This window comes from Castor canadensis, chromosome 2 (genome assembly GCF_047511655.1).
Source record: "Castor canadensis chromosome 2, mCasCan1.hap1v2, whole genome shotgun sequence".
In the NCBI taxonomy this organism is placed as follows: Eukaryota; Metazoa; Chordata; class Mammalia; order Rodentia; family Castoridae; genus Castor; species Castor canadensis.
In genome coordinates, this window is record NC_133387.1 from 66780719 (window position 1) to 66796365 (window position 15647).

A 15647-nucleotide genomic window follows, 5' to 3' on the forward strand; every position below is an offset into this window, starting at 1 on the left:
CCAATATTAAGAAAAACTAACCAACTAAAAAAAAAAAAAAAAAGGATATCTATTCCATCTTTTCATTTGAGTATTGTGTCTATAGAAATCCAGAAACTCATGATATAGACAATCTACCATGAGTGTCACAGGGGTGCCCTGGCCCCAGTTTACTATGACTAACAACTACATGCTGCTTATAGACGCTCTTTGTACTAAAAGTTTTCCTAGACTAGAAATAAATCAGAAAAGTATATGGTTTTAAAGCTAAACTATTACCTAGCTGCTGAAGATCTCTAGCCAATCTGACAGATCAACTATCACTCTAGCCTAGAAGCATCTAGAACTGTGGCAATAAATATTACTTAAAATACCTTAGGCCAAGTGCATATCTACACTGATTTCTCTGTTCTCTGGAATTTCTAAACCATTGGCTGAAGAGAATATAGGTTGTTTACTTAACAAAAATCCTGCTGCCTACTAGTTCATCACAGCAGTACACAAAAGTCCATGCAAAGGAATTATTTGGCATAACCTGGAGAAATAACTTTTCTTAAAAGTATTTGCAGGAAGATGGCAGAAGATGGACTGAGTACTTACTATGCCTCTTCCCATGACATGTCCTGGGCTGTGTAATTTTTAAAAAAAGGATCTGCTGGATAAATCTATGTTATCTCCCTTATTTCTGCTGTTTTAATTCTTTTGTGTAATTTGGGGGAGAGTCAGTATTAAATTACTCAAAAGAAAGCAGCACTTTATGGAAAGGGAAAAACTGCCTCCTACCCTCCTCAATTCAGAAATTGCAGTCTCTGAAAAAAAAGAACAGAATTTATTCACTTATGCAAAGTATACACACAGGAAAACTCAACTGATGAGTAACTCAAAAAAGTGGTTAGAATTTGGTGGCTGGACATGGTGGAACACACCTGTAATCCCAGCCTTATGAGTTCAAGGCAACCTGGGCTACATAGCAAAACTGTCTCAACATCCCCTCCCACACACATAAAAAGGATTTGGAATTTGGGCTTTATATACTTTTTTTTTCCTTTTGTGGTGCTGGAGACTGAACCCAGGGCTAGCACATGGGGCTTATATACCATCTTAACAAAGAGTAAAGAAGTGTAGAGAAAAGATTAAACAAACAAAAGAAGTTTGGGACTTTAGGGGCAGCCATAAATCAACCATGAGAAAGTAATAAAGGAAATGTCTATTAAATAAGGGTTGTTTAAAAAGGAGCATCTTTATACATGAAAGTTTATGTCCTACTTTTAGACAGAATGGAGAAGTATAGAGAGCTAACTGCCTTCCACTCAATGAATTTCCTATGCCAAAACTGTGTATTTTGAGACATAATCTGATCCTCTTCAATGTACTCAGGGAACCAAAACAAAATGGGACAGCAAAAATATTAGGAGGAGGGCCTGGGCATATGGCTCAATGTTACAGCACTCAACTAGTGTAAGTAACGGACCTGGGTTCAATCCATATATCTACACACACACTAAATAAATAAAACCCCAAGGAGGATGCTTCTTTTTAAAAACACTAGCATCTAATGTGCTTTTTGAAGCAATGAGCAACCATGAGCATTCTGCTGAACTTCCTTGCATTAGTCTGCATTTCAATATTGTAATTTTTCACTTTGTAGAAAGAGAAAAGTGGCCCTGTGATTTTTTTCCAGCGCTTTGGGGCTTTTAAATCTGGCCCTGAAAGGTTATCTATCTCTATATTCTTACTTCATGAAAACTACCATAAATAAAGTTTCAGAATATTAATGAAAGTATATAATCATGCTATGAATTATTACGAATGACATTTCACTAGAACCAATCTGTTTAAATAGGAATTTTTAAACTTATGAGACCACACTATGTTAAAACCAGGCAAACAACATTCTTTTGAAATTTCATGAAGGAAAAAGGTAAGAAGTTGTCTATCCCTGAAGTAGCAGGATGGTACCTTCCCTGAACAAAAAAAAAAGTCATGAAGAAAAACATGTTCACTAACTGCCTCCCTCTGGCTGGCAAGATACCATCTTCAAAAAAGCATTTAACCAAAATACTCATTTACAGATACCTTCATTTGCAGTCAATTTATATGTTATATATGTTTCTAACTTAAGTAGAAAATAACTTTTAAGAACTCTCCTGTTTCTCAGAATCAAAATTATCACAGGAGCATTTATTTAAAGGACAGTAATACCAGCAAGGGAGAAACATAGCTAAATACTGAAAAAAGAAATGTTTGAGGGCTGAGGATATAGTTCAGTGGTAGACACTTGCCTAGCATGAGCAAGGCCCTGGGTTACAGAGATCCTCCACAGTACTACAAGGGGAAAAAATTTTTCAAGAGGTGGGGGGAGGAAACTGGCAACAGCATGTAGATTTTACATTTCTTCGAGTAGTTTTCCCTTTTTTTCCTCCTTTATGACTTTGGGAGTAACTACTGAACTCTCTGCCATCAATGTAATTCCACGAATTTTGCTGGCAGTGGAGATGTGGTCATCTAATTTTTGTAATAAGGAAATTGTTTTGAATAAAAGTAAGTAGCAAAAAATAATAAAAGTTTATTGAGCCACAAAAGAAATAAAATGTTTGAACACAAACTCATAATCTGATTATAGAAACAGAAAGATATTCATACTTATGGTCAGACAGCAAATCACCATGCCATACTAATTCTGAAAAATGAACACTGTACTTTTCCCTCTTACTTTACAATTCTGTTTAGTGAGGAAAGATAATGAATAACAGCTAAACTTGGCCAGGCAACACAAGGCAGCTCAAAAGAAAGATTTAATGTTTTAGGATTCAGTTTAGTTCTTTGTTTTTATATTTGATTTATTTGGTTTTGGTGGTTACTTAGGGTTTGACCTCAGCATTCTAGGGCTTAAGCCGCACCTCCAGTCTTAGGGGGTCATATTTTTTAATATAAAAGAGATAACGAACTACCTTGGATTCAGAAGGTTGCCAAAGGCAGGGTATGACTATCAATTCAAGTAATTAATTTTTGGTTCTATTTTAGTAGAGTCCTACTACTGAAAAATTTAGAATTACAAAAGCCATTCTGTCTGCTATGATGAATACAATGAAACTTGTCTTAATTCAATAGTCCTACTGCAAAGCCTGGTGGCAAGAGCCAGTAATATCAGCACTAGGGAAGGAGGCAGAAGCAGGAGAGTCTCAAATTCAAGGCCAACCTAGACTCAACCTAGTTGAGACCCTGCCTCAAATTTAACAACAAAGTCTTATTGTTAAAACAGAATTCTGTGATCTTTCAAAAATGGGTACACAGAAACAAGGGACTAGGGATGTGGCTCAAAAAAAAAACCAAAAAACGGGAGAAGGGGGTAGAGTAACATATAAGGGTTTGCTTTAGAACTTAAGTCTGATAAATTGGAGGCCTGCAACTCTGAACAAAAAAACTGGCCCTTACAATCCTCATGAGTAGGGGAGGGGAGAGAAAGGGAGGGGACTAATATTTGGAGTAACTAACAGGAGGAGGAATGGGAGCCATGTATTGATTTTCATTTAATTATACAGACTTAACTTTCATTCTGAGAACCACACAGAAAATATAATACAAAATTATGATTGTGGTACTACTTCTGATTGGCAAGACCTTCTGTAGTTCCTAAACCATCTGTAAAGCCATAGGCCTTTAAGAAAGGGATTACACTGAGTGTCTGCTTTTTCAACTGTAAGATTCTCTTCCTATAGAGTCATGAGACCATCTTACCCTTTCCTCTATTCAATCTACACAGATTAGGAAAATACTGTTAGCCATAGAACCCTCAGTATTCTTACAGTACTCACTCATTTTTATCTTGAAGGGAGTTTCAAAAGTAGTTATATGATTTAAAACTTCATGGAAAATAAACAGAATTTCCCTCTCTGGATTTATTCACCCTAGTTGAAGCTCTCATCCCTTCTCCCCTGCACAGGAACCCATCGCCCCTGGTTTCTCACATTTTTCTAATCCTGACCCACGCTCCTGTGGAGTCAAATTTCTAAAACAGACAACTGATCCCATTATTACCTTGCTTAATGTCCTGCAGTGCTGCCCAGTTTCCTGTGGCCACAGTTCTTTCCTTTGGTGGGCTTGTGAAAATATGATGGGAATTTTTTTCCCATCAGAGTTGATTACTGATCAAATCTCCCCACAAAGTGCATTCAAACTTTCCATATAATCACCACAAAAGCACAATCTAGTTGGTGCTCTTAACATTCCAAACACAAGTAACAAAGTCATAAAGGAATTAAAGATTTCTTCAGACAGGTCCACCAACATTAGCTGAAGGTAGGAAAAGCTTACTCTAACCATAACTAGATATGTATACACATACATACATATATTACATAAAACCTAGATTACACATCAAGTCTTTTTTTTAAAAAAATCCTAGGAATGCCAGAATGATAAACTTCCTCAGTAACTAAACATTTCATTTTAGGAGATCTTGCATCATTAGGGTATCCTAAGCCAGACATTATGCTTACGTCCTTAGAGATTCAACTCATTAGCACTGTGTTTTAGTTTAATGTATAAGCAACTTTACGGTTTTATCAATCTGCCACACAAAACTTCAGAAATATGTGGACCCTAACTCCACATTCTACCAAAACACCAACCCAACACATTTTTTGTAGATCTGGTTGAAGGGTAAACAGTTCACTGTTCCTCTACATCAGAAATCAAATCTCAAATATCTCAAGGGGACAGAGAGTAAAGTAGGCCCACTCATGGGAAGAGTGGGACTATCGCAAACAACCTAAAAGGTCTGGTGAACAGCTATCAGAAAAGCATGCTGGCACAAGGAAACTAAATCATCACATTTTTTTCAGACTATGGAAATAGGAAATCTTATGTAAAATGTCCCAGTTTTAATGCATTGTAAGACATTTAATCACATCCACCCCACACCCACCAGTTTGAACTCCATGACAGTGAAGATTTATTTATTCACTTAAAAGACACATACTGTGCTAAATATGGAGACAAACAATGAACAAGACTCAGTCTATGCTCCAAGAGGCTTCAAAAGCAGTAGAGAAGAAAACCATACAGACAATGTTATAAATACTGTGGTCAGTGCAATGACAGACGTTTGTAGAGGCCATGGGGAGGTGAGGAGTCAGGAAAGTCTTCCCCTGAGGGATGCAATGTGGGCTGAGTTCCAGCAGAACTAAGCCAAACAAAAGGGAAAAGGCAGAGAGACCAGGCAGGCTGCAGTTGTGAGAACATGCAATGAAAAGTTGCAAGGCTAGGGAGATGAACTTGAAAGATGCTCTGCTGAGGCTAAGATGCCATGGCATACCAGAGGGGAGCAGATGGACCAACTGAAGTCCAAGAAAAAAAAGAAAGAAAACAAATGCAAGGACCAGATCAAACCACGAGAACCGATCATAAATAAATTAGTGTGGAGAAAGCAACAAATCTGACAAATACATTCAGAACTGTAATATTTTGGTAAAATTTTCTCATAACTAAAATATATCAAATGTAAAAAATACAGGGGCTGGGGTATGTCTCAAATGGTAGAATGTCTGCTTAACATGAGTCTCTGAGTTCAAACCCCAATACCACAAAAAAAGTTAAGAAGTGGGTTTTATATACATATATATATAAATACACACATATATACATATTTATATATGTATATACATGAAAAGGACACAATGGAGAAATTTTTGCATCATCCAGTCACCCATAAACCTACACCATTGCTATATATTTTGATCTAGAACTATCCAATGAGATTCTTTTTTTCTTGTTTTATTTTTGTAGCCCTCTTTTTTTCCCTCAATCAGATTTTTCCCCCACTCTTCAGTCTACTTATTTTCACCTTGATCATACTTTTGTCTATATGTTTATTTTAAGCCTCTACTTATTTTCCCCTTGATCATACTTTTGTCTATATATTTATTTTAAGCCTCCTCAAACCTTCAGTGGAATGGAATGGAGCATTAAAGATCTATACTACATGTCAGTCTAAAAAGCCAAACCCGCTCTCCACAAACACACAAAATTTAAGTCCACTGTGTCAACCTTTTCACATAACACAGGCCAGAAAGATGTCTTCTGTTCTTTTCTACCAGAAAACCCTCAAATCTAGGAGGGGGTGGCTCTGTGCGAATATAACCCTGCTTTGCTGCTTCAGCTAATTAAATAAAAACTCTAATAAATATGAAGGATTGTTTTGTGCAACAAAGGACATTACCAACAATGTGAAAGCACAAACTACAGAATGGAAAAACATACTTGCAAATCATACATCTGACAGGGGTCCTGAATCAAGAGTGTATAAAGAACAATTTTATTGCTGCTTACAATTCAGCAACAAAAAGATAAATATCCCCAATTACATAACAAGCAAAGACTTGAAGTCATTTCTACAAATAAAATATAAAAATGGTCAACAAGCGCATGGAAAATTGTTCAGTATCATTTATCATTAGGAGAAACCAAATTAAAAACAATGGGCTACCACTTTATACCCAGTAGGAAGTATAGGTAAGAATGCAGAGAAACTGAAACCCTTATAGGAATATGAAATAGTTCCCACACTTTGAAAAACAGTTTGATGGTTCCTCAAAAATGTCAACATAGGGGCTGAAGGTGTGGCTCAAACAGTACAGCACTTGCCTAGTAAGCATGAAGTCCTGAGTTCAAAACCCCAATACTGCTTTAAAAGAAAAAAAAGTCAACACAGAACCCTATGACTCCTAGCTATACACCCAAAAGAACTGCAAATGGGAACTCAAACAGATGTTCACAGCAGCACTACTAAGAATCACCAAAAGGTGGGAACACCCAAACATCCATCAAGGGGTAAATGAGCAAAAAAAACTCATGCATACGCATATAGTAGAATTTTTATCAGCCATAAAAAAAAATTAAGTGTGACATCTACTGCAACATGGATGAACCCTGAGAACATTAAGCTAAGCTGTCACCAAAGCAAGTGGAGTTCCAAGGAGGTCTCTGATAGAGGAGAGGGGAACCTCTATTTAGGCTGCATGAGGGTCCTTGACTTACCACAGAATACAACTTAAAGACAAGTCAAAAGTGAGATTTAAGTAGATTTATAGCAAGAACAGTACACATAGAGATGAATGCCAGCATTAGAGAGGTGGTGTTGTTTTATATTTTAGTATATAGGCAAGTGTTTTGGCTACATCTTTGAGATACTGATCTATGTTGATTTTTTTACTGACTACTGAATTACTTACTCAATACTCAATTACTTACACTGACTTTTACTCATACTCTTTCTGAGGTTGCCATTATTAGACTTATCTGGTAATTCCTGTTGGTGTGCAGTGTGTGTTTAAACAGTGAGAAGGTCAAACTTGAGGACACATAATTACTCTCACTCCACAGGAACATATTTGATACTGTTAGTGGTGTTTTAATATATGTTAAAGTATGATGCCTTAATCTAATTATAAAGTTTTCTGGGGATATTTTTTGTTAAAGTTAAGATTATAGGAATGTAGTTTATAGCTTTCTGTGGGGTTTCTCTGTAAGGTTAAAGCTCGATGTGCAAGATGAGCATAATATAATGTACAAAGATTTATTTTAATATTTTATTTGTTATTTTCTCTTCCTTGTCCTTTCCAATTCCCTATCTCAAAGGAAAATAAGCCAGTGACAAAAAGACAAATACTATACAATTCCACATATACAAGGTCAAATTCAGAGATAAATTATTAGAATGGTTGTTACCAGAGTTTCAAAAGGGCTGGGAATTGTTGGTTAATAGGTAGAATTTCAGTTTTGCAAGATGAAAAAAGTTCTAGAGATTGGGTGCACAACAATGAGATTATCCTCAACACTACTGAACTGACACTTAGAAATGATTAAGATGGAAATTTTAATGTTTTATATATATGTATCTTAATATATATCTTACCACAATTAAAACTTTTAGAAGTACTAACATGCACTATCAAGTGGATGACCCTTGAAAATACTATCTAGATTTTTAGAAAAAAAAAAAAAGACAGACACAAAAGGTCACACATCATATGAAATTTCCAGAACTGGTAAATCATAGGAACAAAAAAAAAAAAAAAAAAAAAACCAGTTTGGTGATTGTCAGGCATTAGGGTAGAGAGCATAGGGAACAACTGCTAATGGATATGGGATTTCTTTATGAGGTGATAAGTATTTTGGAATTAGATAATGGTGATGGTTGCAGAAATATGTACTTAATGAAAAGACATTTACCTAGGCAATCTTAAAAGTGTATCTTTTAACTTTCAGGAAAAGAGCTCTTAAAACAGTAGGAACCACCTCCCAAATTACTGTTCAGAACAGAAAGGATTAGAAAGGAGCATTAACTTTAGTTTTCCACTCACTACCCCACTGAGGCACTCATGCACTCAGTAAAACACAGCATCTGCTCATTTACCCAACTTTTCCTCCAAGCTAAAGAAGTACTTCGACAGCAAGTTTGCACAAATATTCTAAAGAAACAAAAAACAGAGCCCATGGACAAACTATGTTCCTGACTTTTGGCTTTGACAATATTTTATCTCAAACCTTATTTCCATTTTACAAATAAGTCAAAGATAAAATAAATATCATTTGTTTTCATGACCATCCATCTAGTCAAGAATTCTCTTAATAGTAAAAGGTTATGGACAAAATAAGGAAAAGACTGATGCAAGGACCAGGAGAAATTTACTCTGACCTTTGGATCAGCCTCTTCTCATTCCAGAATCAGTTACCTCATCCTTAAGTAAAGAGCAGCTTAGAGAAGAGCAAGAGAGAAGAGCGGAGGGAGTGGAGTTCACCCCCTAGTCACCATTAATTACTACTATGACCTTAAGCAAACTATTTGACCCTCATCAGGGTCTGTTTGCTTCATCTGCAAATAAATAACAAGATCTACTTTACTCCACAGTTATGAGACTTAAACAAGAATGAATAAATAACATCATAAACATTCATTCCCTCTCCCATTCCTGTGTGTGTGTGTGTGTGTGTCATTCATTCCCTCTCCCATTCCTGTGTGTGTGTGTGTGTGTGTGTGTGTGTGTGTGTGTGTGTGTGTTACTATAGTTTGAACTCAGGGCCTCACATTTGCTAGGCAGGTGCTCCACCACTTGAGCCTTTAGCCCTTTTTGCTTTCTCCTTCAAATAGTGTCTCAAATTTTATCCCTGGGCAGTCTCAGATCACATCTTCCTACCCATGCCTCCCATGTAGCTGGGACTACAGATGTGCATCATCATGCTAGGTTTATTTGTTGAAATAGGGGTCACAACTTTCTGCCCATGCTGTCCTCAAACCACTGCCTCTGCTTCCCAAGCAGTTGGAATTACAGGTGTGCATCACTATACAAAGTTCCTCCCATTCCTTTATGTTTAAAAATTAAGACTCTCAGTCTGATTCATTCTCTTTCCTCCTTCCTTCTTTCCCTCCCTCTCTCCTCCCTCTCTGGGGAAGTGGAAGAGTTCCTACAGAGCAATTATACAGTGGGATTATCCATTCTTCCCAGAAGTTGAGATCCACAAGATCGAAATAATTTTCATAATGGTTTAAGGCATTACTTGCCTTTTTCTGTCTCCACATTTGCAGTGATGATGTAAAGGCAATAGTAAGAAAAACTGCTGACATCTAGGCACAAATCAGGGCAGTGGTGGCAAACTATCCTAGCAGTCTCTATGTTTATTGACAAGGACTTGCACTTAATGCCCCTTTCACTTAAGAATATTCTTGACAAAGCAGTTTAAGCAGTTTAAAAATATTTAATTAAACCTCAACCCACCTGCACACCTTTTTAATAGTCTATGTGATAAAATGAGTATTCCTGCTGCATACCAAGTAGAATGCACATCTCAAAGAAAACATTTGTGCTGCTGGTCTCACTTGGTTTTTCCACAGAACACCATTCTTAATTGACTATCAGATAAGCCTTCATTATTCATACTTGAGTACCTGACATTTTCTCAAAAGTAAATGAAATATGAACCTGTTTGCATTAAGGAAACCAGCTAATAGAACACAAATTTGAAGATGTTCTTAATATACTTCAACCAAAATAACATATCACTACAGACTAAAGGCAGAAATGTTACATGAGAATCTATTTCTATTAAGCCAGACATTAAAGAAAGCTGCAAAAATGTAAATACCATTCTTGTAATTTTTGGTCCTAAGAAACGTATCTTTTTCTTTAAAAATATGTTGTCTACTAACACGCAATGTGATTTATTATTATCATTTGAAATGAATTGGCAAACACATTTTTAAAGTTTCTAAATTTTAATTGCTAAAATGGTTATCAATAGATATATGCCACATGCTAAAGAATCACTACTTCTACCATTACCAAATTCCTTAATTCAGGCTACATGAATAAACAGAAATGTCACTCAGCACTCAGTACTTGAGCCTTTTGTTTCTGTCATATCTAAGAGAAATATAAGAACCTCACTAACCTTCACTAACCTTTTTTCTTTTGTAGTGCTGGGATGCACGTGCTAGGCCTACATTCTAACACTGACTTACATTCTCAGTACACTATTCTTACTTTTTGTGTCAATATACTAACTGAAAACCTTCTATTTAATCTTTTTTTTTTTTGAGACATGCTTCCAACCACCTCTTTCAACAATGTGAGTAAAGCTCTAATCTACAGAAAATAGACTTCAAGCATACCACTGATGTACACAATTCTTTGGTTCAAGGACACTGTCTGCAGTCTACATCAATAGACCCTGGCATAAAATCTTAGCACTAGAGAGCAGTGAAGTATTGATATTTCACATGTCCAGTCTTTAACTACTACATTCAAAATAATATAGCATCACAAATCAAATAAATACAAACTAATATATAAAACATAATTAAATGCATAAGTAAAATTCATGTTTTAAAACAACATCCAGCTGGGGGCATGGCTCAAGTCATAAAGTGCCTACCTGCCAAGCACAATGCCCTAAATTCAAACCCTGGTACCATCCACCCACCCAAAAAAAAAAACAAAACAAGCAACAGTTTTTTGAAAGATGCTGGGTATCAAACCAAGCCTAATGCATGCTAGATAAGCACTCAACCGCTAAAGCTTTACCTCCCATCCCTCAAACAACATTTCAAGTAAACCAAGGAGTCACATCTCAACTAAAATAAACACAAACCCTAAAAAGTGAAAATTAAATTTGGCATACATTTTTTGAACTGCTTACTTTACTCAATAACTTAAAACAGAAATAAAACATATGCTCATGCTATCATTCTACACATACCTAATTTCTATGAAAATTTAAGTAATGCGCTATTTTAAAATTCTACACATGCTAATCAAGAGCATAAAATTTTTCATTACTGCAAATGTCCTTTTCTATATAGCCAAAGAGTCATAATCAAGATGTAATTATTAGCTAAGCATAGTAGCACATGGGATGATGAGGCAGATCTTGAAGTCAAGACCAACCTGGGTTACATAGTGAGATCATCTCAAAACACACACACACACAAAAACAATGACGACAACAAAACAAGATTTACTATTATAAATTAGTTACAAATGAATGAAAAAGTTTAAAGACAGCTTTCTACTTGTTTATGGTAAGATAAATACTTCTTTGGCATTAATTAGCAATATTATAAAGGCTGAAAATTACTTTCCTCTTTGTCCTTTCTACATTCTTTAAAACTTTTTTAAGCAACGCATTAATGATTAACAACCAATAAACCAATATAAGTAATTACCTATAAAATGTAAATGAAAACAATGCGGTATTACTTCTCATCCATAAGGATGGCTATAGTAAAAATAAAAACAAAACCAAGTGTTGGCAAACATGGAAAAATTGGAAACCTTGTACATTGACTATAAAATAGTATAGCTACTATGGAAAACAGCGTGGTGATTTCTCAAAAAAGTTAAGCAGAATTACCATATGATCCAGTAATTCCATTCCTAAGTATTTACCTAAAATTGAAAACTATTACCTGAATACATGTACATGCCTGTTCACAGTAGCAAAATTCACAGTAGCCAAAATAGAAACAGGCCAAATGTCTGCCAACAGATGAATAAACAAACTAGTATGCACATATAACCGAACACTGTTCAGTCATAAAGAGGAATGAAATACTGATATATGCCACATGGATAAACCTTGTAAAATACTCTCCTGTGTTCTGTGGTTAGTATGTAGCAACAGGTATACTTTGGTGCTGAATATACATCATGCTAAGTGTAAACATCATGCTAAGTGAAAGAAGCTAGAGAGTGTCATGTATTTGTCATGTATTGTGTGATGCCATTAATATGTAATATCCAGAATGGGACTAAATGCAGATTATGGTTCCCACAGTATAGGTACAAGGGGATCTTCTACTGGAGCAACTATTTGATGGGTACAGTCGCCTTTTGGGGTGACAAAATGTTTGAAACTTAACAGATATAGTGGTAACAGGACCAATGTATTAACTGCCAATGAATTGTTTGCTATAAAACTGTTAACTTCATGTTACACAAATTTAACCTTGATTTTTTAAAAACTTTGCACAGATGTATTATTTGCAATGAAATGCTCTTGCCAGTTCAAAGGCCCTCTTTCACCCCTAAAGTCTCCCTGGGTCACAGCTTGCATGCAGCTGGGTCAAAAATGTCCTTTAAAAAAAGAAACTGAATATACCTTTACCCAAACACTGAAATTTTATGGAACAGGGAAAACAATACTGCTAAAACTTCCTTAACAAATTTCAAGAACAAATGAACAAGTCTTCTGTTAATCCAAGCAATGGCTAATACTGAAGTATGCACGTACCACCACTAGAAAATGTCAAGCAGCAAATTAGTTTCTCATAAATTTCAAACTACAAAACAGAACCACACAGAAACGTCTCTAAAACAGCTACCCATATTTCATATTTGAGACACTGCAGGCAGTCTATTACTTTTTCAAAGACTGACTTAATGCAAATAAGATTATAATACTGGCACTGGTCAGAATGTGAAAAACAACAAAATCTCTCTCCTCAGTGACTTACTATGAACTTCATTCAGCACCAAAGTATACCAGTTGCTATATACTAACAACAGAACACAGGAGAACAGTGCTTCTTTCCTTTTAGAGTATTTTAAGAAGGATATGGCCAAAATCAAACATTAATTTCCAAAAACTGCGAGATACTACATCTAGAACACTACAGGAACAATTTGGGGACATTTTATTCAAATCTTTCCCATAATGGACATGAGCTTAAAGTAGTGAAGATTCACCTAAGGCAGCCTTTTTCAATATATGAAATGCTAAGTCAAATATGAATAAAAATAAATTTTTAGAAGAACCCTAACAGTCTTTCTTTAAAAGTACTTTGACCAAACCAGTCATAACTGAAAAACTAGCTACCCAATGACTAAGGAAGGCTGGCATATCCACTGAATGGGAAGGAATACTACTCACATTTATTGTGTGTGTCCATCAGGCACATGCCTTGAATTTTCAATCTGTTACCACTGAATATCCAATAACCTTACTATCCCCACTGTAAAATCCACCATGTTCATTGAAGGTGCACTAGGAAGTCAACTGAAGACATTTATCACTAACAGTCACTCAGATGCACCTCCATTCAAGCAAGACTTCTAAATTCCAACAATATGCTAACAAAAAGAGCAGCATTCAACATCCTTACACATACTAAATTTGATAATCAAGGTGTCTAAGTCTTTATCCAAAAATATTTAAAATATTTAAAGAAAAATATTTAAAGAAACAGAATCAAAGACAAAGTATTTCATCTCATCACTAAAAGCTCCTTTGAAATTAGTTACAAGTTCATTAATGCTTTTGCATAACAAGTGTCGAACTGTGAAGGTATACAATTTTATAAACCACATTTCTCCACTTATTTAACAAGGTGTCACAAGAGACTTCCCAAGCCTTGATGGAAGCTAAAGTAGCCTACAGGCTACTTTAAAAATTCTATACAACACTATCTACATGAATCAACCAAGAGACAAAATTGTCAAGATAGAAGTATAAGTTCACATGCCATCCAATGGAGATCTAAGAAGCCAGGTCTTTTGACAAATCCTTTTGGAGGGTTGTTTATTTTTGTTTTGAGATAAGGTCTTGCTACATAGTCCAGGCTGGTCTTGAACTACTGATTCTCCTGCCTCAGCCTCCCAAGTATGGGATTACAGAGATACATTAGCATGCTTGGCTTGACAAACCCTATTTCAAAAATAATTACAAGCTTCTTCTCTGGGAAAACACCAAATGGCAGATGACTCCATTACAGCATGAGGGTCTGAAGGCACTAGGGGCCCACATATGAGAGGCTGAGGTGGCGTTCATGGAGGCTTCAGCAGAGACTAAAGGGGCCATGGTAGGGGTCAGGACTGAGGCCAAGGGGCTTGGAGAGGAAAGGCTGAAAATTAGGAGTGGCTCTCTATCACCAAACTGGGTCAAACTGTCAAGGACATGAAGATCAAGTCCTTGGAGGAGATCTTTATTTTCTCCCTGCCTATCAAAGAGTATGAAATTATTGACTTTTCCTGGGGGCATTCCTCAAGCATGAAATTTTGAAGATTGTGTCAGTGCAGAAGCAGACTCAAGCTGGTCAGAGGACCAGGTCTGATACATCTGTAGTCATTGAGGACTATACTGGTCAAGTCAGTCTGAGTGGTAAGTGCTCCAAGGAGGTAGCCACCTCCATCCCAAGAGCCATTATCTTGACCAAGCACTCCATTGTCCCTGTGGAGAGGGCCCACAGATCAGCAACCTCCACATACTCCACACAAGGTGACAGACTGCTGGGGCTCTGTGCAGGTATATGCCTCATCCTGCCCCCAGAGGCACTGGTATTGTTTCAGCTCCTGTGCCCAAGAAGCTGCTGATATAGCCCACATTGACAACTGCTACACTTTGGCCAGGGTGAGAAGCTGCACTGCCACACTGGGCAACTTTACTACAGACATCTTTGATGCCATCTCCAAGACCTACAGCTACCTGACCCCTGACCTCTGGAAACAGATCATGTTCAATTCTATGACCAGACTTTGAAAACCTTTACCAGTTTCCATGCAGAAGATCCAGACTCCAGCTATGGCTACTTCACAGTTTTTATACAACAAAAATAAATTAAAAACATCACATTTTCCTCTGGTTCTTCAAACCTTAAAAAACCAAGAAGTGGCTTGTGGAGTGGCACGACTCAGATAGTAAGAGTGCCTGCCTAGCAAGCGTGAAGCCCTGAGTTCAAACCCCAGTGCCACCAATGCGCACACACACAAGAAGTCATACTTAACTTTTCTTCTACTTCATACTCAGTAAATCCAGTCACCTCCACCTTCAAAATAAGTTGTCAATCTAACCATTCTCACCTCCTTCACAAAAATGACTTGGCCACAATCTATCACAATCACAGACTAACTATTGCAACAGTCTTCTCCACGGGCTGTAAGCTTTAACTCTTGCTACTCTATTACCCAGTACCCACAGAGTAGCCAGAATGACCATTTTGGTTTTTAACTATGAAGCAATTAAAATTGAAGAAAAGTATAGAACAAAGAACTTTTTCATGGTGCTTTAAAACATATTAGTTAGCCTAATTTTTACAGAAATCCTGAGCAGTAGCTGTGATAAGTTCACTTTCTCTCTTTCCTAGAAGTACAATGACTGCCCATCATTACATAGCT

General features: G+C 36.5%; 1 protein-coding gene and 1 pseudogene across 15 annotated transcripts in view; one reads left to right on the plus strand and one right to left on the minus strand.

Moving 5' to 3' along the window:
* The window catches only part of Srpk2 (SRSF protein kinase 2), a 200325-nt gene that overhangs the window by 141566 nt on the left and 43112 nt on the right, over window positions 1-15647 (minus strand). The gene's annotated exons all lie outside the window — the stretch shown is intronic.
* LOC109684285 (small ribosomal subunit protein uS5 pseudogene) lies at window positions 14227-15012 on the plus strand (annotated as a pseudogene).